The following is a 27,146-nucleotide window of genomic DNA, read 5'->3' on the forward strand; positions in this document are numbered from 1 at the left end:
TCATGTGTCAGTTGTCCATCTGGATGTCTTCTTTGGAGAAGTATCTATTCATGTCTTTTGCCCATTTCTTCACTGGATTATTGGTTTTTTGGGTGTTGAGTTTTATAAGTTCTTTACAGATTTAGATACTAACCCTTTATCTGATATGTTGTTTGCAAATATCTTCTCCCATTCCATCGGTTGCCTTTAATTTTTCTGATTGTTTCCTTTGCTGTGCAGAACCTCTTTATTTTGATGAGGTCCCAGTAGTTCAATTTTGCTTTTGTTTCCCTTGCCTCCAGAGATGTGTTGAGTAAGAAGTTGCTGTGGCCAAGGTCAAAGAGGTTTTTGCCTACTTTGTCCTTGTGGATTTTGATGGCTTCCTGTCTTACATTTAGGTCTTTCATCCATTTTGAGTTTATTTTTGTGTATGGCGTAAGAAAGTAGTCCAGGTTCATTCTTCTGCATGTCGCTGTCCAGTTTTCCTAGCGCCACGTGCTGAAGAGACTGTCTTTAGTCTACTGGATATTCTTTCCTGCCTTGTCAAAGATTAGTTGGCCATACATTTGTGGGTCCATTTCTGGGTTCTCTATTCTGTTCCATTGATCTGAGTGTCTGTTCTTGTGCCAGTACAATACTGTCTTCATAATTACAACTTTGTAGTATAGCTTGAAGTCTGGGATTGTGATGCCTCCTGCTTTGGTTTTCTTTTTCAAGATTTCTTTGGCTATTCGGGGTCTTTTCTGGTTCCATACAAATTTTAGGATTATTTGTTCTAGCTCTGTGAAGAATGCTAGTGTTATTTTGATAGGGATTGCATTGAATATGTAGATTGCTTTTGGTAGTATCAACATTTTAACAATATTTATTTTTCCTATCCAGGAGCATGGAATCTTTTTCCTTTTTTTTTTTTTTTGTATGTGTATCTTCTTCAATTTCCTTTATAAGCTTTCTATAGTTTTCAGTGTATAGATTTTTCACCTCTTTGGTTAGATTTATTCCTAGGTATTTTATGCTTTTTTGTGCAACTGTAAATGGGATTGATTCCTTGATTTCTCTTTCTGTTGCTTCATTATAGGTGTATAGGAATGCAACCGATTTCTGTGCATTGATTTTATATCCTGCAACTTTGCTGAATTCATGAATCAGTTCTACCAGGTTTTGGTGGAATCTTTTGGTTTTCCATATAAGTATCATGTCATCCGAAAAGAGTGAAAGTTTGACCTCCTCCTGGCCAATTTGGATGCCTTTTATTTATTTGTGTTGTCTTATTGCAGAGGCTAAGACTTCCAATACTATGTAGAATAACACTGGTGAGAGTGGACATCCCTGTCTTGTTCCTGACCTTAAGGGAAAAGCTCTCAGTTTTCCCCATTGAGGATGATATTAGCATTGGGTCATTCATATATGCCTTTTATGATCTCGAGGTATGCTCCTTCTATCCCTACTTTCTTGAGGGTTTTATCAAGAAAGATGCTATATTTTGTCAAATGCTTTCTCTGCATCTATTGAGAGGATCATATGGTTCTTGTCCTTTCTTTTATTGATGTGATGAATCACGTTAATTGTTTTGCAGATATTGAACCAGCCCTGTATCCCAGGTATAAATCCTGCTTGGTTGTGGTGAATATTTTTTTAAATGTATTGTTGGGTCTGGTTGGGTAATATCATGTTGAGGATTTTTGCATCCATGTTCATCAGGGAAATTGGTCTATAGTTCTCCTTTCTAGTGTGCTCTCTGTCTGGTTTTGGAATCAAGGTAATGCTGGCTTCATAGAAAGAGTTTGGAAGTTTTCCTTCCATTTCTATTTTTTTGGAACAGCTTCAAGATAATAGGTGTTAACTGTTCCCTAAATGTTTGGTAGAATCCCCCATGGAAAGCCATCTGGCCCTGGACTCTTGTGTTTTGGGATATTTTTTATTACTAATTCTATTTCTTTATTTGTTAGGGGTCTGTTCAAATTTTCTATTTCTTACTGTTTCAGTTTTGGTAGTGTATATATTTCTAGGAATTTTTCCATTTCTTCCAGACTGCCATTTTATTGGCATATAATTACTCATAATATTCTCTTATTATTGCTTTTATTTCTGCTGCGTTGGTTGTGATCTCTCCTCTTTCATTCTTGATTTTATTTATTTGGGTCCTTTCCTTTTTCTTTTTGATCAAACTGGCTAGTGGTTTATAAATTTTGTTAATTCTTTCAAAGAACCAGCTTCTGGTTTCATTGATGTGTTCTACTGTTTTGTTTTTTTTTTTTTGTTTCAATAGCATTAAATTCTGCTCAGATCTTTATTGTTTCCTGTCTTCTGCTGGTTTGGGGTTTTATTTGATGTTATTTTTCCAGCTCCTTAAGGTGTAAGGTTAGGTTTTGTATCTGAGATCTTTCTTCCTTTTTTAGGAAGGCCTGGATTGCTATATACTTTCCTCTTATGACCGCCTTTGCTGCATCCCAGAGATTTTGGGTTGTGCTGTTATCATTATCATTGGCTTCCATATACTTTTTAATTTCCTCTTTAACTTCTTTGTTAGCCTATTCATTCTTTAGTAGGATGTTCTTTAGTCTTCAAGTATTTGTTACCTTTCCAAATTTTTTCTTATGGCTGATTTTGAGTTTCATAGCGTTGTGGTCTGAAAGTATGTATAGTATGATCTTGATCTTTTTGTATTTGCTGAGGGCTGACTTGTGTCCCAGTATGTGGTCTATTCTGGAGAACATTCCATGTGCACTGGAGAAAAATGTATATTCTGCTGCTTTAGTATGAAATGTTCTGAATGTATCTGTTAAGTCCATCTGGTCCAGTGTGTCATTCAAAGCCATTGTTTCCTTGTTGTTTTTTTGATTAGATGATCTGTCCATTGCTGTGAGTGGAGTGTTGAAGTCTCCTACTATTATGGTATTACTATCAGTGAGTTTCTTTATGATTGTGATTAAATGATTTACATATTTGGGTGCTTCCACATTTGGTGCATAAATGTTTACAATTGTTAGGTCTTCTTGGTGGATAGACCCCTTAATTATGATATAAAGCCCTTCTTCATCTCTTGATACAGTCTTTATTTTAAAGTGTAGATTGCCTGATATAAATATAGCTACTCTGGCTTTTTTTTGTTGTCCATTAGCATGATAGATGGTTCTCCATCCCCTTACTTTCAATCTGAAGGTGTCTTTAGGTCTAAAGTCGGTCTTTTGTAAACAGCATATAGACAGATCTTGTTTTCTTATCCATTCTGTTACCCTATGTCTTTTGATTGGAGCATTTAGTCCATTAACATTTAGAATGAGTACTGAAAGATATGAATTTATTGCCATTATGTTTCTTGTAGAGTTGGAGTTTCTGTTGGTGTTCTCTGGTCCTTTCTAGTCTTAGTTGCTTTGGGCATTTATTTATTTATTTAGTTAGTTACTAATTAATTAATTCATTCATTCATTCATCTTTTCTCTCCTTAGAAAGTCTACCTTAAAATTTCTTGCAGGGCTGGTTTAGTGGTCACAAACTCCTTTAATTTTTGTTTGGGAAACTTTGTATCTGTCCTTCAATTTTGAATGACAGCCTTGCTGGATAAAGAATTCTTGGCTGCATGTTTTTCTGAATCAGCACATTGAATATATCCTGCCACTCCTTTCTGGCCTGCCAAGTTTCTGTGGATAGGTCTGTTTCAAACCTGATCTGTCTTCCGTTGTAGGTTAATGACTTTTTTCCCCTTGCTGCTTTCATGATTCTCTCCTTGCCTGATTATTTTGTGGATTTGACTATGATATGCCTTGTTGATGGTTGGTTTTTGTTGAATCTAATGGAAGTCCTCTGTGCTTCCTGGATTTTGATGTCTGTGTCTTTCCCCATGTTAGGAAAGTTTTCTGCTATGATTTGCTCATATAACCCTTCCACCCCTATTTTTCTCTCTTCCTTTTCTGGGACCCGTCTGATTCTGATGTTGTTCCTTTATAATGAGTCACTGATTTCTCTAATTCTTAAATCATGCTCTTTTGTCTTAATCTCCCTATTTTTTTCTGCTTCATTATTCTCCATAAGTTTGTCCTCTATATTGCTGATTCTCTGTTCTGCCTCATCCATCCTTGCCAAGGCAGCATCCATTTGAGATCGCAGGTCAGTTATAGCATTTTTTATTTCATCCTACTAGCTTTTATTTCTTTTATCTCTGTAGAAAGGGATTCTAATCTATTTTTGACTCTGGCTAGTATTTTTACTATCGTGATTATAAATTCTGGTTCAGACATCTTGCTTGTATCTGTGTTGGTTAAGTCCCTGGCTGTCATCTCTTCCTGCTCATTCTTTTGGGGTGAATTCCTTAGTTTTGTCATTTTGAAGTGAGAAAAGTAATTAATGAGGTAGAAAAAATTATAATTAAAAAATAAAAATAAAAAAATTAAAGAAAACACACACAAAGATCAAACAAATGATGCTAAATCCTAGGTGTGTTTTGATCTGGGTTTTCAAAGTGGCTTGAAAGATTAGACAAAAAAGGAGGAAAAAAAAGGAAATCATTTGAAAATTGGAAAAAATGAATACACTGAAGTAGATTAAAATAAAATAATGGAAGTAAAATAGAGTTTGAAAAAATTTACACAAAAGTAAAAAATATAGTAAAAAAAATTAAAAATATTTTTAATAAAAATTGAAAATAAAAATGAATTTTTTCTCTTTCTGTATTCAAGAAAAAGAAAAGAAACGAAAAAGAGAAAACCAAAAAAGAAAGAAAGAAAATTAAATAGATGGACTGGTGAACAGACTGAAGTACAACTGAAATTACTTGGTTTTCCCCTAGAAGTCAAACTATGAAGCACTTTATGGTCCATACACTAAGCAGGTGGTGAGACTTGTGTTCTTCAAGAGCAGATTTGGGGTTTAGTGTAATGAGTGGGGTTGAGTGGGGTTTAGTGTAATGGCTCCATTCTCCACTAGATGGCACTGCTAGCCTATTGGGGTGGATTGTTGTTACACTTGTGGGTGCATATGTGCATGCGTGAGAGCAGTGAAAATGGCGCCACCCATCTGCCCAGACTCTAGTATCAGTACTCTGTTCTCCCCACACCTGTCCTTCGTCTTCAGCTTCCGTCCACTCCCCACTTCCACACTATCCATGACCAAGCCTCAGGTAGCACCTCCCTCCTGAGTTTTGTCTCAGATGCGGCTGCCTTCCCTGGCCCCCACTTTTGTGGAACTGAGGCTTTGACCCACTCTTCCCCCTCTGCAGAGGGTCTCACCGAGCAATGGCCGGTGCCAGCTGCACCCAGGAGCACTTGAGGGACCATGCTGCTGCCGATGCCCAGAGACTGTGGCCAGGTGCCATCCTGCCTCAGGAAAAGTTCATGAGACAGTGTAGCAGCAGCACCTCAAGGATTATGGAAAATCACAACACACATCTGGCACCAGGCTTCACCCCCAAAGACTTTGTTCTAGCACCAGCAAATGTGGCTGTTCTTTGGGGTCTGCTGGGCTCAGACCTCACAACCCCTACCAAATGTCCTTCTAGCAGTGGAACCGCTTCTCCCCATGTGGCCCAAGAACCTCCCAGATCCCACTCTGCTCCTGAGGATTCTCCCTTCCCACCAGCGCACCGCCAGGTATCAAGCTGCAGAGTTTCAGTCTCTGTTCTCCCCCTGTTTACAGTCTTAATGGAATTTAAACCTTCTTTCTCCTTTCTCCCTTTTTGGTTTAGTCCCTGTGGCTGTTTCCAATTTTTCACTTTCTCTCCAGCTGCTTTTGGGGAGAGGTGCTTTTCCCATACCCCCCCACCCCACGTAAAAGCGTTCTCCGTCAGTCCTCTCTCCACATGCAAAAGTGGCTCCCTGTCCTCTCCAGTTTTTCTCTTCCCAAGTTCATTTCTCCAGGCCACATATCTGCTGAATTCTGTGGTTCAGCTTGTGCAGGTTGTTGTGTTAATCCTCAGATCATTTTTCTAGGTGTGCAGGATTGTTTAGTGTTGGTCTGGCTCACTTTTTCTTTGTTTTTGAATTGTTCACCTAGTGCTCGCTTCGGCAGCACATATACTAAAATTGAATTGTTCACCTATATGTGGTTTTGATTCTGGTGATCAAGGCAGAGAGAAGTAGGAAAGGCTGGGTATATTAAGAACTTTTTCTTCTATGTCAGAATAAAAATACATAAAATTTTTAAAAATTAGAATTAGGTATAGCATATGTAAATATCTTTAGCTAATGAAAGACATGAATGAAATATCCTCTGGTCTGATTTTTAATATTTAGAAGTGAATTCTCAAATTTTGGTCCATATACAGTCTTTAGGAAATTTTTGTTTTTAATAGGGACGTGTGTCTGTATGCATATAATTTATTTACAGTTCAGGAATGATGCTAAATTATGGTTAAAAGGTACAAAAGTGCACAGTTGGGGCACCTGGGTGGCTCAGTTGGTTAAGCATCAGACTTTGTCTCAGGTCATGATCTCACAGTTTGTGTGTTGGAACCCCATGTCGGACTCTGTGTCGACAGCTCTGAGTTGGAACCTGCCTCAGATTCTGGGTATCCCTCTTTCTCTGCCCCTCCCCTGCTTGTTCTCTGTCTCTCTGTCTCTCAAAAATAAATAAGCATTAAAAAAATTAAGAAAAACACAAAAAACAAAATGCACACTAATGCTAAGTCTATACTTTGCAGGTTTTGCTTATAATATATTACATAGCTCTCTATGAAATGCTTTATATTTATTTTGGATGTTCTTTTTGAAGACTTTGCCACTGTTAGGTCTATGTAAAAGGACAATTGTTCTTTTTTTTGTTTTTTTACTTTGATAAGTCACTAAAAAGTTTCATGTCTCATTTTCTTATCTACCACTCTAAAATCTTTAAAAAAATAAGTAAATAAAAAAATAAATAAAACAGCTTCCTCCAGAGTTTTTACATGTATTTGTGTTCAGTAAGATTATTTATGGACTCAACTCATTAACGTATTTTAAAAGGATCCTTAGCAAGGTGAGCATTAGACAAGGAAATTAATTCAGTGCTGAGAATATAAATAGAATACTGTAATCATAAAAAATATAATAGAAATCAGCACTTTCTCATCCAACATAAACTCCTTTAAAAAAAATCAACCAGCTTCTGTAATTACATTTTTATTGTGTTTTTTTATTTACACCATATTCCTCTGGTAGGTAAGCTCATAATTACAGACAGCTCTGCCTTTATGTATTTAAATTAAAGTCAAATGGTCCCAACTCCCAGGTTTTTTTTCTTTTGTTCAGTAACTAAACAAAAAAAGAATAAATGTGGTTCTTGAGAAAACAAATTAAAATTGATGGACAGAAATATTGCCATATTTCAACATACTGATTAGGAAAAAGATAAAAGATCTAGACACTGTGCTAAATGTTTTGTAAAATCAATCACGTTTCATCAAGATGACCTTGTGAAAAATATACATATATTTTAAAACCGTGAATTTTGCTAATATCAGAAATTTCAACACAAAGGGACTCAGAACAAAAGGTTCTTTAATAGCTCTCAAATGTGGAGTTTCCAGAAGTAAAGGTAGTTTTAGTATTAAGTAGATCAAATGGCACAACAGCATCACTAAGGATGTAGCATTTTCATTCCCTCCTCTCTGAACTCTGTATCATCAGCATCATGCTAAGATGGTTCTGTATGGAAAAGCATTGGTAACAATTCCTAGTGCCTAAGGATTCTTTGTCTATGTCCAGGGAAAGAAAAGCATTCTTTGCCCCAATATTACAAGTGTTTTTCAATTTATTATATCTGGATTGACTTAAGTTGCAAATATTCTCCTGACTCCATCATTCTGGTCAGAAAAATGTAATGTGATCATTGGTTAAGTCACTGGCCCATCCTTGGCTGTTTGGGAAACAGGTAGTTGTCAAAACAAAATTTGGGTGTTATTAGATAAGGAGAGTTAGAAAATAGTGGCTATGTTGGTAGATAGGGAATGTCCACTGGAATGTTAGGATCTGTAATAAATGAGGGAACTGGGGGTACCTGAGTGGCTCAGTCGATTAGGCATCTATTGATTTCAGCTCAGGTCATGATCTCACGGTTGGTGAGACTGGGCCCTGCATTGGACTCTTCACTGGCAGCGTGGAGCTTGCTTGGGATTCTCTCTCCCCCTGCCTCTCTCTCTGCCCTTCTTTCTCTCTCTCTCTTTCTGTCTCTCTTTCTCAAAAATAAATAAACATTTAAAAAAATCTTAAAAATAAGTAAGGAAACAAAGTTACAAGAAATCAAGTAACTTAACAATGTTTACCTGGAGTTGAAAGCAACTCTGTACTTGAATTTTTTCATAACTTCAGTTCTACAACTTCAATGCCATGAAAATGACTGGATTTTATACACTCCCATGAGTAGTACATGCCACACTTGTACTAGGACTTGGTTTGTCCATTCTAACGTTACCAGATTTATTAACTGATTTTGTATGGTTTAGGTAGCTATCTTTAAAAAAAAATCAATGAAGACGTTTCCAATTTCAGATTTTTGAATAAAAAATAATCAGGTGATTTTAGAAAATATGTCCTTACACTATGAAATGTATTATATTCAGGTTATTAAACTATTAACTTAAGGATAAATATATATTAAGTTATATGGCAGCTGTTCTCCAAAGACATTGTATGATAGTTACTCTCATTTCTTTGTGTTTGTACCACACCTCACATCAAGTGGTAGAATGTATGTACCCTCCGCTTGAATTAGGGCTAGCCTGTATTACTGGCTTCAACCAATAGAATATTGCAGAAGTGACATTCTAGAAACCCAGGCTTTTGAGGCTTTAAGGAAGCTTTCACTTTCTAGAAGCCACATTGTGAGGAAACTCAAGCCGTATAAGGTGGTCACATGGAGAACTAACTTGCTCTGATTGTCAACCCCATCTTAGTTCCTACCCAACAGCCAGGACTATATAGTGAACCATTTTGAACATTTCAGGCCAATTTGAGATTGACTTAATGGCCTGGCATTCCATGGTCATCTAACCTTGGCCCAATCAATATCAAATGGAGCAAAAAAAAAAAAAAAAAAACTGTAGGGCTGAGCCAAACCATTTCACAGGCTAGTGAAAGGTAAGAGTATTTTTTGTTTTAAGGCCCTATGTTTTGTTATGGCTTATCATGCAACAATGGACAATATATGTAATGTAAGATGGTCAACATATGTGATGTGGTTCTTAAACCAGCCTGTGATTCCTGCTTAATATACCATTGGCAAAAAAACCTCAGGCAAAATTTGACTGTGTCTAGACTATTCTTTTTTCCTAAGTATAATTTTCTGCTTCCTACCATGTTAATCCACACCCTAGTTTGGTCTGTACTTTCTAGTTCCAAAAGTAGTATGTTAAAAGTATAGAAAATTCTCAGTCTTTCTTCAAATTGAGAAAGTTCAGCATCTAAAGGAGAAATATATTCATATTATGGTATTTATAGCTATTTCTATCTCTATTAATAACTGGACAGATTTATGCAAAGCTTCACTCAAGGAAAACTCACCCCCTGTCAAAATGTACTAGGTCGAATCACCTGCAGGTATTGCCTAGAATTTTTTTTTTAATTTTTTTTTTTTTATTATTACGGGGTTGGGTTTCTCTTCTGATTGAAAGTTTACAGACCTTCAACTACGAGGTTAAGAGATAAAATTCTGGGGCCGTGAATCATTTTAAAGAACTTCTTCTAAACTAGACAAAAATTTTGATTGTTACTTTTTATATAATCCTATAAACCTTCCCCTCCCACTCTACTCTATTTCCAAGAATTTTGTTTATGATCATGTCATACCCATTTTTGTGAGGACTATACTTGCATAAAGCATCTTAAAATTTTTTTACTAAATTAATGTCAGGCAATTAATTATAGATTATGTGATTCCACTTAAAAAAATATATCTTTTATTTTTCTGACCTGAGCAAACCCAATAAAGAGACCAGAACTGAATTAGGAGAGAAGACATTACATATGATGGTCTGAAAGCCATTAGCAGTGGCTGGCATGGGATTTACCAGTTTTAGTATTCAGTGTATCTTTAACATAATGTATAATCTATAGTGCACAATAAAAATGCAAACCTCAAATCATATTTTCTCTGTAAGCTTGATTTTTTTAATCACATGGATAGATAAGTTTTAAAAGAAATTTACTATAGATAAGTTTGATTAGAATAAGTATGTGTTTTTTTTCACCGACTAACTTATCAACAGATATATCATCTATACTATCGTACTATAATATTCATCCCTTCATTAGCAGAACATAATTTTAGACACTCATTAAGAACCTCTAAGCCTATTTAAAGTACATTTACGATCATCGTATTAAGTTTTTATATTATCAAAATGCATATGGTTAATAACAGGTAACCCCAACCAATATAGAGCATTGTAAATGTCATTTAATTTTGTCTGAAGTTGTCTTCTGGAGCATGGCATTTAAGGAGGAATTAAAAAAATCAGCACTCAAAATAATAGTTTAATGCAGGATTTTGAAAAATGAAAACCAACGCAAAAAGTCCATGGTGAACAGAATATTAGCTATTCAAAGAAGGGGTCTGTATTGCTGATTTTTCCTTTTTTTTCCCAGGCTCCAAAATGGCAGAGTGTGACACTGCTCACTACCTGTGTCCTCAAAGATTTCCCCCAAGGGGGAGACAAAGAGGTAGAACACAAGTACATGGAGTGTTGGGTACATTGGAAGTACATTATCTGTCACTAGTGCTGGCATGGTAGACTAACTGATGCCTTCCAGAATAAACAACACTGCTCTTGCTGTTGCTGTGGTGAAATTACTTTTATGGAAAGAAATACCTGATACCCAGGTCTACCTAAAAACTGCTCCTAAAGATCATGATTCCTTCAAGTATCTTCGCTCTCATTATTAATTGGTTAGGAGAGAAAGAGCTAATTGTTTCTAATTTGAATTTGATGTACTCCTATCTAATTTGCAATTAAAGAGTTTTTTACAAAGTTAATGAATCTTCATCCCCTTCATCTGACTATCTCTGTTACAATTTTGCAAATCAGCATATGTACAAAAATGGTACATTTTTGTTGAGTTGTCTGACCTAACAAGCACTAAACATTTGTGATCTAATTTCTCTGAAAGCTTCAGCATTTTGGTACTGACATATTGCTAATGTGAAGAAATATGACTTTATTCTGCTGACTACTAATTAATCTTGATAATTATATCATCTCTCAAGCATATTCAAAATCAGATGTGAGAAATAGTGGCTATGAAGTAAAAAACGTCTTTATCTGCACAAATGCCTTGCTATCTAGAAAAGACTTCAGCTGAAGCCTCACTTTTGGATAAGTGGTTGATTTGGCAATTATTGTTCTCAAATTAAGAGGTTTTAAAGGAAAAGAGTATTAATTTGTATGTGTAGTTTCCACATTGTGTTTCAATGAGACATTGAAAAGAAATGTTTTTAATATAGCATATAAAACTACAAAATTATAGACAGTTACATAATTTTCTTTTATCCTTACAATAATTCCACAAGGATGATATTTTTTAACTCCAATTTTTATGAAAAACTAAGGAGACTTGGATGGTTTAAATAACGTATCTAAGTAAGCTGAAACAATAATCTTAGAGCTAAGCTGTAACCAAGCTAGTGTTCAAAGTATATGTCTTCTTAAAAAAAATTTAAAAACACATCTCTTCATGATATTAATTCCTTTGCTTACTGTATTTAGCAAACTTCCCACTTCATGTATATTTTACACTTCTTATTTGTTCCTAAGACTCCCACAACAAATTGCCACAGACAGAGTGGCTTACAACAACAGAAATGTATTTTCTCACAGCTCTAAAGGCCAGAAATCCAAAATTAAGATATCAATAGGGTTGGTTCATTGTGAAGGGTCTGAGGGAGAATTTGTTCCATGACTCTCTCCTAGCTTCAGTGAGCTTTTAGCAATCCTGGCTTAACTTTGATCTCTGCCTCTGTGTTCACATGATCTTCCCTCTGTTTCTCTATGTCTGAACTCTCCCACTCTTATTGGATTTAGGGTCCACCCTAAATCCAGGATTATTTCATCTCAACACCCTTAATTACATCTGCAAAAACCCTCTTTCCAAGTAAGAAAGTACCTGCATTCACAGGTACCAGAGTTAGAACTCGGCCTTATGTTTTAAGGGTGTACAATTCATCCCACTAGATAGGTTTTATGTTTTCTGTTGACAATAATACAAGAGTATAGATACATCACCAATTATAGAAATAGGTAGAAATCAAGTTATTTATAATGATTTATTGTATTAGAAGTCCACAAAGTAACTCTTTTCATATAAGAGGTTACAAATACCAGAGACAAGCATTTAAAGAGATTGGGTTTAAGGGAGGAAGATAAGATCTTGATTGGGTTTATTATGTGTTTTCCTTCAGTGACCTATCACTGGTGGGAGTGAGATCACTGTTAAAAGTCAAAAAGGAGACACCTAGATAAAGTATACTGGATGCTAAGGAGATAACTTATTTTTGCTTCTTTTGGCATTATCCAAATAATGCAAAGAAGTTCACACAGGGAAGCAAACCCTGCAATTAATGAACAAAAGGCACAGATTCTACTGGATAGAATGGTTTACTAATGAGAGAAAGAGTGAATTTACTACTTTATTTTTGAAGCAGAATATATAACCTTTTAGAGAATTCTTCCTGACATTGTCATCCCATCTCTCTCCAATCATTTTTGATATTTAGCTTCAGCCATGCAGAACTAACAGTTATTAAGGGAAGAAGTGTGTGCATCCGGTTTAACAGAACAGGGCTAGTATACCTGAAAAATAAGATAAATGTCAGAAAAAAGAAATATATTGAATCCTGAAAAATGCCTTAAGTCCTTTTTATGATGACTTCAAAGTTTACCAGAACATACTTATTTTGCTGTATTTTTGGGACTCAGATAATTACTCAATTTATTGGCTTTTAACCAGTAGCTTTCAGAATCCAATTGCAGACTGTGAAATTCAACATCATAACTGGTTAAGAACCTTATGTCCCAGGGAATAGAATGTGCATTTACCTATAGGAGCAGTGTTGATAATTGAAAGATTTAAAAAGTAGATCAGTATAAGAAAAATTATGTAAGGACTGTTAATTTATTTGAAGAAGTGAGTGAATCTGTTATAGCATTTTCAAGTAGGAAGATGATTATTATAGGAAGAACTGAGAATAATCTAGTAATACTGAAGAAGACACTAAAAACTAATTGTTTAATTACAGAAAGAAAATTTTCATGAAATAGAGTATGAGGAAGTTGACTCAGGGTTGACAGACTTTTGAGTATGACACATGATCAAGGATGAGAGATTGAAAGGCTCTGGCAGAAAATGAATAACTTTCAAATTTACTTCAGAACAAATTGGTCAGTTCTAGACTAGATAGTATGCCCTAGGGTGATAACTGGGTGGACAGGGATTGATAACAGGAGTTTAAATACAACTCTTTTAAATTCTCTCTCTTTCTCTTTTTTTGTTTCGTTTTTATTGGAATTCCAGTTAGTTAACATACAGTGTAATATTAGGTGTAAATTCTGTGGCTCAACACTTCCATTCATTACAAGAGCCCTCCTTAATCCCCATCCCCTGTTTCATCCATCCACTCACCCACCTCCCCTCTGGTCACCATCAGTTTCTTCTCTATAGCCAAGAGTCTATTTCTTCGTTTTCCTCTTTCTTTTCTTTCCCCTATGATTGTTTTGTTTCTGAAAACCCACAATGAGTGAAATAATATGGTATTTGTCTTTCTCTGACTTTAAATTCAATTCCCATGACTTCAGAGTCATTTGGTTCCCTCAGCCTGCTTTTCAAGACCCTGTGATTAATTTGGCGATTATTCACGAAGTATAAGCTATGTGTATGGAGACTCTAAGATAAATGAGATATAAAACCATTTCTGTATTTTTAATTTAGATAGAAAATAAAAAGACATACAGAAATAATTATAAAACATCATAGAGAATACCAAATATGATAAGAAAGCCCCAGAAAACAATAGTAGCAAGTTCTGAAAAGCAAGAGATTATTTCCTATTCTTAGAAAGCAGTATGAGGGAAGTTGTCATGAAGACTCAAGCTTCTTTTTTCTTTTCAAATTTATTTATTTTGAGAGAGAGAGAACAGGGGAGGGGCAGAGAGAGAGAGAGAGAGAGAAAATCCCAAGTCGGCCCCACACTAACAATGCTGAGCCCAATGAGTGCTCGATCTCACAAAACCATGAGATCATAACCTAGCCGAAATCAAGAGTTGGACGCTTAACCCACTGAGTCACCCAGGTGCCCCAAGACTCAAGCTTTTTAATAGGACTTGGAATGATAAAATAGGTTGGGTTCAGACATATAAAGAAGATCAACAAAGAGTTTTTGAGTCAGGGAGAACAATGTGAGCAAATGCACAAAGAACAATGTAGGAAGAGCATTGACCTGATTGGTTAGAGCATACACATCCTTGGAAGCAATTAATAGACAACAAATTAGCAGGGGTAAATGGAGAGGATCTTAAATATCAGCTTAAGGAATCTTCATCTTTTCTAAAAATATTAAAGATACGATGATAGGTTCAGAGAAGTGGATTGACATGATCAGAAGGAGATTTTTGGAAGTTCATTTTTTCTGTGATACCATCCACTTAATATATATTGAATATTATCTTCTGCCTTTTGTAATATTTTTAACCCATACTATTAAGCACAAAATATTTATATTGTTTATGTGGTACTGCTTAAGAGGTATTCAATCATTGCTTAAGAGGTATATACAAAATATGTAACAGATATCAACGTATTTTGAGTTGGACTTTGCCAAAAAAGCATCCTCAGATATATGTTTGGTCATCTTTAAGTAGGGGGACTGCTGGCATGGGGTCGGAGGCAGTTCTTTCATGTGTGTAACTCCAGAACATTCAGTATCTGTGGGTTGGAGAACTGTATACACCCTTACCCATCTCCCTCCACCAAGCATTGTGACAACCAAAATGGGCACTTGCGTTTCCAGATGCCCTCATGTGTAAGTGTGCAGCATGGAGCAGGACATCCTTTGAGAACCATGCAGACTCTAGCATACAGTAATGATAGGTAATGCTTGTAAGTAAAGTGTCTAATATACATTCATTGCATTTCCATCATAAGCACTGCAGTGCAAGAATTCAGTTTTGAATGAATTTAGAAACCCATATCCTTTTAGATTTTAATGATGAGCTTTATTATAGTCAATACCCATGGTAATTGCACTATAAAGGAATATTTCTAAGGTCCTAGAATTCTTCATTTCTGACACTCTTGATACAGAACTTCCCTTTTTGTTTAATATCTAAACAGGTCAGTATTAATTTTCAAAAGTGCTGAACCAATGCATGAGGGTACCTGCTAATGGATGTCTCAATATGGGGAGAAAAAGGAGCCCTAAGTGTGTGAAGGTCATTCTGTTGTTGCCTGGATCTTGTTCAATGTGTCTATCTTCTCTAACTTTGCTACTCTAATTCTTCTTTTTATTCTTTCCATATTCAACAATGATTTCCATTTATGCCAGTTTATTTGATTCTCCGTTCCTCCCTAACCATTCTCAACAATAGTGCTTGAACACTGACAAAGATATGAAAAACGTTTTTGTTTTTTGTTTTTATTTATTATTTTTAATCTGCATCCAAGTCATTTAGCATATAGTGCAATAATGATTTCAGGATTAGATTCCAGTGATTCATCCTCTACATGTAACACTCAGTGCTCATCTCAACAAGTATCCTTCTTGATGCCCCTTGCCCATTTAGCCCACGACCCCACCCACAATCCCTCCTAGCAACCCTCAATTTGTTCTATATATTTCAGAGTTTCTGTTGTTCTGTGCCCCTCCCTGTTTTTATATTATTTTTCTTCCCTTCCCTTATGACCATCTGTTTTGTATCTTAAGTTCCACATGTGAGTGAAGTCATATAGTTGTCTTTCTCTGACTAATTTTCCTTAGCATAATATATTCTTTCCATCCACGTTGTTGCAAATGGCAAGATTTCATTCTTTTTTATTCCCGAGTAATACTCCATTGTGTGTGTGTGTGTGTGTGTGTGTATGTGTGTGTGTGTGTGTGTGTGTGTGTGTGTGTATACCCACACCTTCTTTATCTATTTGTTAGTCGATGGACATTTGGGCTCTTTACATATTTTGGCTATTGTCAATAGTGCTGCTATAAACATTGGAGTACATGTGACCCTTCGAAATAGCACTGTATATCCTTTGGATAAATACCTAGTAGTGCAATTGCTGGGTCGTAGGGTATTTTTATTTTTAATTTTTTGAGGAACCTCCATTCTGTTTTCCAGAATGGCTGCGCCAGTTTGCATTCCCACCAGCAGTGCAAAAGGGTTCCTCTTTCTCTGCATCCTTGACAACATCTGTTGTTGCCAGAGTTGTTAATTACAGCTATTCTGACAGGTTTGAGGTGGTATCTCATTGTGGTTTGATTTGTATTTCCCTGATGATAACTATTATTGAACATTTTTTCACGTGTCTATTAGCTATCTGGATGTCTTCTTTGGAAAAGTGTCTATTCATGTTTTTTGCCCATTTCTTCACTGGGTCATTTGTTTTTTGGGTATTAAGTTTGATGATCTCTTTATAGATTTTGGATACTAACCCTTTATCTGATGTGTCATTTGCAAAATCTTCTTCCATTCTGTCAGTTGTGTTTAAGTTTTGATGATTGTTTCCTTCACCGTGCAGAAGTTTTTTTATTTTGATGAGGTCCCAATAGTTCATTTTTGCTTTTGTTTCCCTTACCTCTGAAGACTTGTTGAGTAAGAAGTTGCTGCACCTGAGGTCAAAGAGGTTTTTGTCCACTTTCTCCTCGAGGATTTTGATGGTTTCCTGTCTTACATTAAGGTCTTTCATCCATTTTGAGTTTATTTTTGTGTATGGTGTAAGAAATTGGTCCAGGTTCATTCTTCTGCACGTCGCTGGCCAGTTTCCCCAGCACCATTTGCTGAAGAGACTCTTTTTTTTATTGGATATTGTTTCTTGCTTTGCCAAAGATTAGTTGGCCATGTTTGTGGGTCAAATTTTGTGTTCTCTAGGATAATAAAGATGTTAAGCCCACACTTTATTAGAAACATGTCTACCTTCTCTGTATTTGTAGTTTAACTACAGAACTGTACTTTTTATTTTACCAATAGAATTTTGAAAACTCTAGCCACTCATGCTAATCTATTTTCTCACCTTATTTTATTTATTTTTATCCATGTCTTATTGACAAAATGGGAATGCACAAACTCCAAAGCAAGTGGTTCTTGTGGCATTTTTCTTCCTTGCACATCTTAACTGTAACAATTATATGTGTATATATTTTTTTCCTCTAGCACATTAAACATATTTATCAAATACTTGGGAACAAAAGGTAATTATATAATATGTGGGTGTATTATTCCAAATGGCTCCTATTTTCCTAATCATCCATTTCTAGTAAGGCATTGTCATTCAGAGCAAATAAGTATTTGGATGACACATATGCATTTTAGTCAGATGAAGGGTGATTGCTGTTTTGCCTGCCAGGAGAAAAAATCATATTTAAAAATAAAATTGTAGCTATCTCACAGGATCCAAAAGAAAAGAACAACTCTACAAAATATTAATAGGAGCAGAGAAGGTGAACAAAGCTAATAGAAACACCTACTCTGTGTAGTGAATTGTGTAAGACACTGCAAATATCTTTCATTTATCAAATATCTGAGAGACATCTATCTATATATAATTCTCATGACATTGTCCCTCTACTTTATTTTATTTTTTAAGTTTATTTATTTATTTTGGGAGAGAGTGAGTGACCAGGGGAAGGGAAGAGAGAGAGAGAGAGAGAGAGAGAGAGAGAGAGAGAGAGAGAAAGAGAGAGAAAGACAGAGAGAGAGAGAATCCCAAGCAGGCTTCACACTGTCAGTGCAGAGCCTGATGCAGGGCTTGATCTTGATCCCATGATCCATGAGATCATGACCTGAGCTGAAACCAAGAGTTGGATGCTTAACAGACTGAGCCACCCAGTCACCCCTATCCTTCTGCTTTAAATATTAAGAAACAGTGGCACAATTAAGTTAAATCATTTGCCTGAGGACACATAATGCAATATCAACATAAATTCACTTTTGTCTAACTCAGAGCCCTGACTTTCTCTACCACTTCCCCTTCCCCTGCAATGAGAGGTTATAGCTAATCTTTGACATGTTTCTAATCTCAATCTAGACACCTTCAGTCTACTTATTCAGGAATCTTTACAACAAATTACCAATTGGTAAGGAGCCAGAAACAGTAGTATTAATTTACATACTCAGTTTCTTTTTGTGTAGGTGTTTATCTGTTATAGGCCACATCTTCTACCTATTTTTCTTTTCCCTAACATCAAGGCCAGATAGAGTTTATATTTGGAGTTATATGGAGAAATCACTTTTAAATGAAGTCTCTACCTCTTATAAGCTACATGACCTTGGGCCATTTACTGATGTCTTTGAATTTGTTTTGTATATACAGAATGATAGAATCATGATGCCTATATAATACAAGGGTTCTTCAGAAGATAAGATGTAATAACATATAGACATTTCCTACTCAATCCCTATGCTCAATTGGCATGTAATTTATTTTACTTTCTTTCCTATCCCTCTAAATTCAGTTACTATATCTTTGTGCAAATGTGAAATCCAAGGTGATACTATACAGAACTCTATAGGATTAGGGAGTATTGATGAATTTCTTTGATGGCAAAATTAAAGCAATCAGTATCTGGTATGATATCATTTAGAGGAGTATGGGCTACTTTTCAGGACACTCCTGTTAAAAACCAAAATTCTGAGTTTAATTGTCAGAACTGAAATTCTCAGCATTAGCACGGAAAACACTTATATCCACCATTCCTAAATTCAAAGGTACTAAGCCTGGGGTGGGCAGTTTCCATATGCAAGATAGATTTTTGTGCATTTGTATATATAGTCATTTTTAAGACTATATATATATTTTTTTCAGGTTTTACCTGCTATTTCTGAGAGTCTGCATAAATATGTGATGGCACTATTCATGAACTCAACAAATGGTGAAATCATTTTAATAATGACATATTTCAGCAAAAATAAATATAATTCAGAGAAAGTCTTTCATGGGTATTCTCCAGGAAACTGAAAAAAATTTCTATGAAGCAAGATATTACTATGGGAAGACTCTGTTGTCTGCACTGTGCTTTGGCAAGGCTTTGGGATACAGTTATTAAATAGGTTGACTGTAAATTTGTTTCACTGGTTAATTAAATCCAAGAGTTTGCAAGAAAGGCTGTCATATTATGTTGAATTTAATTTCTTAAAACACATTGATCTTATGGAATTTTTTCACGAGTTCTGAAAGGGTAGTTGGAAGCATTGGCAAAAAGTACATGATCTCTTTTTAATCCAAGGCTGGTACTTCTAATTTCAATGTTCAAGTTTGAAAGAAGTATATGGTTGTTGGTTTGGTTTGTTTCTGCAAAACAGAATAAACTACAACACCCTCTCTATAATCTCTTAGCATAAAATCATGAGGAAGAAATGGCATTTCATGGCTTAGAAAAGCAAGTAGGCATAAGCATTTGTGGAACATTGTTTCTAAACAAGAGATTATAGTAGGAATTCTTGAATTCTTCTGGAGTCCTCCAACGTGGAGACAGTTTGTCTTCTCTTCGCCCATGTCATTTATTTATTATATAGTTAATGAAACTAAAGAGCAGGGAGAAAAAGAGACTTGATGAAGGGTGATATTTGTTGGCTTTGGTGATGCTAAAATGTGAATTCAGGTTTCTTTGACACTGAAGGAAAAAAAAAAGTTTTTCCTGTTCCATTTCTTCTTCCAAAATATACCTTAGGGGAAAAGATGCAATTGATTAAGTGGACTAAAGAACATTGAAGAACCAAATACATGTGCCTACAACATACTCTTCATTAGCCATTAGCTTATCAAACTCTATTACAATATAATTTCCAGGAATTTGAATTTAAGTAATATATTTTAAAATTAAATATTTGTTAAAGGGTGGAACAATTTAGATGATATACAATCTCATTGGTAAATCTTTTCTGTCATATCTAAATGTAAGGTATACATGTGGGAAAAACCACCTACTGAAATGTGGAAGAAAAATACAAAGCATTGTCTTGCCAAATATTTGGATTTATTTTATCTAAAACTAAATAGTATTTTATCTCAGTCATATTCATTAGCTACATTATATGCAAGTATATTTCAAAGTAGGTCCATACAGCCTGGGTGTTTCAGTCGGTTGAGCGCCCCACTCTTGATTTTGGCCCAGGGTCAAGGAGTTGAGCCCCATGTTTGGCCCTCACACTGAGTATGGAGCCTGCTTAAGATTCTCTCTCTCTCTCCCTCTACCCCTGTCCCTTGCTCATGCTCTCTATCTCTCTCAAAACAACAACAAAGTAGGTCCACATAGACCATATGTATGGGAGAAAAAGAAAAATAGAGATATGAAAAAGTAACAGTGTAAATTCCATATTGGTAGTATTGCAAAAGCTGAAAAACAAATGGTACTCTTCTTCATGCCATACAAGTCTGTTATTATTTCTACTCTTGGAAATTGCAATTCAGTACTAGTGCTTAATATGTCTGAGAAAGCTGTACCAGATATATATGAAAGGAGCAGAACTGTCTTATCTTTGCTTTCTTAATATACATCAGGCAAACGGGATGTTGCTAAATGTCATTTCTAAAGCAAATACACACACTTCATCCTAAAGTAGAACCAGTACTGTAGAATTCCAAGGAATTGGTTGGTAGATGTGAGTGGAGGGGCATAATTTGTTTTAGAAAATTATGCTTACATTAATTACATCATAAATATTCTAACTGTGCTTAGCATGTGTTTTTGGTTGTTTCCCAACAGATAAAAACTACAAATGAGTGGTAAAAGTAGGTCCAAGACTTCCCAAAGTGAAATTCTACTTTGAACACTTTATGTTATTTGAGGGTTGGCAAAAGGCTATCTAATATTGGTTTATAACAAAAATATATATGTATGTGTGTGTATACACACACACATACATGTATATATACATATATGTATATATGCATATGTTTATATATGTAATCCCTGTAAGTATATATATATATTACATATATGCAATATATATATGTGTATATATATATGTGTGTGTGTGTGTGTGTGTGTGTGTATATATATATATATATATATATATATATATATATATATGTAAGAACTGACTTCAGTTTTAATAGGGGAAAATCACAAAAGGTACTAGCCAGATCTGGGGAGGTAAAGAGAAATGAAAGATAAAATTTACCGAATGGTTACTTTGTTCTTAGAACTGTACAAGGGAACTTTATATTATTTCATCTAGTTCTTAGTCTTACAGGAAAGCACAGGTTGGTTTTATTTTTCTTGTGAGCAAACTACATTTCTGTTTCTGAGAAATAGTAGCAGAAAGAATGAATAACTAGCTCAGGTTATAGATAACTCTGTCCTATAACCACAGAAATGAAATAACTTGCCCAGGTAGTAGAGAGCAGAGCTGAAATTAGGGCAAAGGTTGGCTTCACCCCCAAGATCATGCTTTTTCCACACCATTGTACTTCTTACCACTTATCCGTACTTCTGGAAATTTATGAACTCATTGGGATTGATGTTTTCTGAGATATAATATGTAAAGTGAAGTATATACCTTAAAAATGCAATAATGGTTTAAGAAAGGCTTGAATAGTTTCCAAAAGTCATTCTGTGATGATTTTTGGGCTTGGGTGACATGTATAATGTTATAGAAAACAAATGATCAAGCCCTATTGGCCAATATTCTAAAAGCATCTACAATGATTTAGGCTTTTAAAGGTTGTATTATTGAAGGATAACTATCAAAATTACTCTTTTTGTAATGTCAAAGTGGGCAATTTAGAAAAGTGGGCAAGAATAATTGTCCTTTATATCTGCATTTAATATTTACTGAATGAACCAAGAGCTGTATTGATCACAAAGGAGTTACATCCCAAGGAAGGATCTATTTATAAATGGATCTGTCATTCCTATCTTAGATCACTATGACTAAATCCTTTGAAACGTTGTTCTTCTATACTGAATTGGTCATAGTACTCTGTTAGCTTCATGATCATTAGCATCTGTATTTTATTGTATCTTATATATATTTTTTCTGTGCTAGGTTAACATGACTTGGACACATTTCAACTTTTAAAATAAGATATTTTATTCGCTATAGGGGAAAAAACGTATCCAACAAAACCAAGAACCAGATCTCTTAATTTCACCAATCAATGGAGTTGTTTTCATCAGGAAATAAAATGGGAAATGCTGGTTTTGTATAGTTTTTTTCAAAAATTTATTTTTTAATTTATTTACTGTTTTTAGTTTTCACCAGTCTGATATTATTGATATGTTTCATAAATAGTTTCAATGAAATATTATAGTTTTCAGGTAATAAATTATCATATAATATGAATAAAAACAGAAGATTGACCAAAAAACAATTATGATTTTAATGAAAAAAATCTACTTTATAAATGGGTAAAAGTGCTGATGCTAACATGACATTCTGTGAGCAGTTAAATAAAGCAGATGCTCAAAAACTGGAAATGCCCTTAAGAGTCAAGTTCTTGATTACAAGCACTCATAATACCAGCCTTATTATGCTCAAGAGGATAGTTAAGGGGAAGACCTAGAGCTTAGTTTACATGCTGATTTTCCAAAGCTTCTGATAACCTAAGATCCATGGTAGGATGACATAAGAGAAGAAATAAACCTCATCTTAGAAGTTACCAGGAGCAGGGTGCCTGGGTGGCGCAGTCAGTTAAGCGTCCGACTTCAGCCAGGTCATGATCTTGCGGTCCGTGAGTTTGAGCCCCGTGTCAGGCTCTGGGCTGATGGCTCAGAGCCTGGAGCCTGTTTCTGATTCTGTGTCTCCCTCTCTCTCTGCCCCTCCCCTGTTCATGCTCTGTCTCTGTCTGTCCCCCAAAAAATAAATAAATGTTGAAAAAAAAATTTTTTTAAAAAAGAAGTTACCAGGAATAACTGATGAAATGACTGGGTTTTTATCAATCTCTTAATTGTGCCTTGGGCCAATTTATAATATGATGTTTGATGGAGTGGTGATTTTGAGAATTTACATTGTGGCAACAACCTACTGATTGGGCTTTACTGGGCAAGGCCTTTTGGTTGTGTGGCTAAAAAGAATATAGTTTCTAATAAAGCAAAACTACATTAATTGTGTCAAGGATGTAGGGAAAATACTTAGATCTCATGGATAACAAAACATGCTTCTTGTTCAGAAGCCAGAAAAAACAAGAATAGGCAAATATGTGGAATGTGTACAGATCAGGATGGAGATCAGGTAACCCCAAACTTGTATCTTTCACATTAACTCAGCCCAAGTTCTGCTTGAGTTAAAATATCTTAAAATTCCAGTTAATGGTAGCTATCAGATAAGTAAATAGCATGAGTATTACTGGAGGTGGAAACCTCTGTAAAATTCTGTTTGTTTGTTAGTGGTAGGGACTAGGTGTCTGAAAGAACCAGAAAAAATGGGTAAAATAAAATTTACTTACAAAGTTTGTAAACACAAAAGGGAGGGAGGGACATGGAAGGGGGAGGAGAAGAGAGAGAAAGAAAGCAATATAGGTAAAACAAAATCAGCGTTCAGTGTATATGTAACAGTATGACATAAAGTGTTATATACTGTTTACATATACAGTGTATATGTAAACAGTATGACATAAAGCTTGGGTGGATGCACTTTGAGACTAGATTGCCTGCATATGAATTTATCCTTTATCATTTGACCTTGAAAGTTATTTATCCTCTATGTGCCCCTGTATGCCAATTTATATATAAATTGAAATCAATAATCCTACTTCACAGAGTTGTTGAGAGGGTTATTGTGGGGAATCGATACAAAAGTGCATTGCTTTTAAGTAATCACAGTGAATATTAAGATATTTAAGGATATATAGAATTCTGAAGTAAAGGAAGCAATCTGTGGAAGCTTAAAAACTGTTGTGGCACGTTAGATTGGAAGGGTAAATTGTAATGAAATTCTGACGGGGGTATGAAATTCAATTAGATAACCCTATTAAACATAAGCTCTCATTGACTATAACACTTCCTATAAAAGGTTAAATTGTTCTAGTACTCAAAAAAGTGGAAAAATATTCATACAATCAAATATTTAACTTGCTTTAATTTTTCTTTGACAAAGCACGTCTTTTGTTATGCACTTTCTCAATTATGCACAAACCAATAAGATTTAACATAATTGTCTATTGTTTAAAAGTAATTTTTCAATTAACTCTACACAAAGAATGTGTTCCAAAATTAGTAATGTAAGTTGACTCAAAATTTTCTTTTGTAATGCACTCCAGTTATAATTCATGGCAAAATTATATTGGAAAGAACCCCAAATAGTAGAGTTAGTGTTTCCATGGTGCCAGGCTATAACACAGGATATTCTTTCTTTGAATTGATGCTTTTCCATTTTATTTCAGTTTTCAGTCTTCTTCCTTTTTAAAGTGTCTGTGTGCTTTCTTCAGTTTAGGCCGCAAAATGGAGTTGACAGGAAAGAAATATCACATTTGTAAGAGAGATGCAAAAGATCAGTGAAAGTGGTTTTCAATAACTCTTTTAAGTTTATTTATTTATGTAGAGAGAGAATGTAAGCAGGGAGGGGCAGAGAGAGAGGGAGAGAGAGAGAGATAGAATCCGAAGCAGGCTCCATGCTGTTAGCACTAAGTCGGATGCAGGGCTCAAACTCACGAACCATGAGATCATGACCTGAGCTGAGATTAAGAGTTGGGCATTTCACCAACTGATCCACGCAGGTGCCCCAAGTTTTAAATAACTCTTAAGTCCACATCAGGTTTTGTGGATGGTTGAGATTGGACCTGATATGTAATTAATCTAGAGAAAGACAATTCTGGAACTGCTGACTAATAGTTCCATTATCAGTAAATTCTTCTGTACTAGTTATCTATTTCTGCATTACAGATTATCCTGAATTTAATGGGTTAAAACAGCATATATTTATTATCTCCAGGATTCCATGAATTGAAAATGTGGACGCAGTTCATCTACTGTTTCATAGTCTCTTATGAGGCTGTAATCAATGTCATCCTAGGGTCTGTGGTCTCATCTGAAGTCTCAACTGGAGAAACATAGGCATCAAGCACATTTAGGTGGCAGTTGGCAGGATTGAGTTCCACAAGGGCTTTTGGACATAGGGTTCCTGATGGCCGTTGGCTGGAGACCACCCTCAGTCTCTTTCCATGGTGACTTCTCCCTAATCTCAGCTTTCTTTATCAAAGTGTATAGGCAAGTGACAATAAAGGGAATTTGCCATCAAGAAAGAAATTATAATCTTTCATGACCAAATCATAGAAGTGGCATCTCAGCACCTATGTTATATTTTGTTGGCTAGAAACAAGTCATTAGGTTTAGCCCACACTCAAATGGAGGGATTCCACAGTGTGTTGATACTGTAAGGAGGGTATCACTGGAGGCCATCTTGGAAGTCAACCTACCACAACCTCCATCCTGCTATTATATTTTCATTTCTGTCTTTCATGAATTAAAAACAACTAATTACCTCTCACCAGGTCAGATACTCCAAACCTTGTTGCCTCAAATACAAAATACAATGAAAGAAAATGGACATTTTATTATATTGTTTACTTATACATTTAGGCCTCAGAGATCGCAATTTAACAGATCTAATTCTGGTTCTGTGAAAGGTATTTATCCTATTTATTCCCTTAGCCATATTTAACTTGGTTCCTCTACTGTTTCCCTACATTATTCAAATGGACGCTTATCTATGTTAAAATGAGATTCTTTGCTTTTGAGTTATAATATATCCAGTTTTCTGCCTACATAGCTAATGAGGAACGAACTGGCCTTTTCTAAAACAGAGCACTTTGATAACACAGCATTCATAAATTACATAGAAACAGTATTTAGCAGCAGGTAATGCCATGTTTCCCAGTGAGATCCAGAGGCTACATATGCCAAATGGCATTCTCCAAGTTTGCTCAGAGCTGCAGATCTCCTTTTCTAGTTGAGTAAACTCTGACCAGACTTGAGAAATAAGAAATCTGAATTAAGTTTATGGGTCAATCACTTTTGTGACCATAGGAGAGTAGTCTCAAAGTCTCCACTTTCCTACAAACAAATAATAGTTCCCTTTGTAATACGATTTCTTATTAGATGGCATAACTTATATAATGTCCTTAGCACATTATTTAATAATTTAGTTACCTTCTTAACTTGATTGTGTCATAAACATTATTTGCTAATTTTTTGTTTTTGTTTTACATAGTCATTTTGGTGGTAATTATTCATAGATAAACTGCAGACTATCTTTTTTTTATGTTTGTTTGTTTTTCCAATGGCTCAGGGTCAACAAACAGTCAATTATTACATTTGTCACAACCTGCTTAGTATTCATGCCATGTAACTGAGCATTTACTACATGCTAAGTGCTGTTCTGGCTTCTAAGATACACAGATAAACAAAATATCACTCCTGCACTGACCACCACTTGCAGATGTTGGTCAGCACTAATATCTGGGGCCAATCCTGGCCTTAGAAAGAAAGCATGTGAGAAACTCTTTTACTTACTTACATTGTTTATGTAACACAAAGTTTTTGTGTGCATATATCTAAGCCTCCTAATTTAATTTTTGTATTTTCTATGCCTGGGGTATAATAATATCCTGTAACACTTAGATTCCTAGTTTTGGAAATTCCTTTCCCACATCAGAAATTTGGCTTGTTTGCTACCATCTAACTGTCCTCACTGAAACCCATAATCCATCTGAAACTATATATAGTTTTTGCATGTTCTTCCCACTCTGTTGTTGGGTAGAAGTTAATTCATACAGGTTGCAAAACAGATCCAGGATTTTACGCATGAAATCCTAATGTTATTTTCCAATTTCTGACTGAATTTTGAATGAATAATTTCCTATATTTCTTACCAGTAGTTATGTGGAATATTCAGGTATCACCAATAACTATGGTTAACATTTATGTTTGATGATACCATTCTCCAGTAAAACTATTAGTTTCTAGACACATAATACAGACATCAGGCTGACCCTGAAGAGGATTGGTCCAATCATAGAAATTTTTATGACAACAAGTTGTGGGGAGCTCAGTTTGTACTAAAA

This window comes from Prionailurus viverrinus, chromosome D1 (genome assembly GCF_022837055.1).
Source record: "Prionailurus viverrinus isolate Anna chromosome D1, UM_Priviv_1.0, whole genome shotgun sequence".
Taxonomy (NCBI): domain Eukaryota; kingdom Metazoa; phylum Chordata; class Mammalia; order Carnivora; family Felidae; genus Prionailurus; species Prionailurus viverrinus.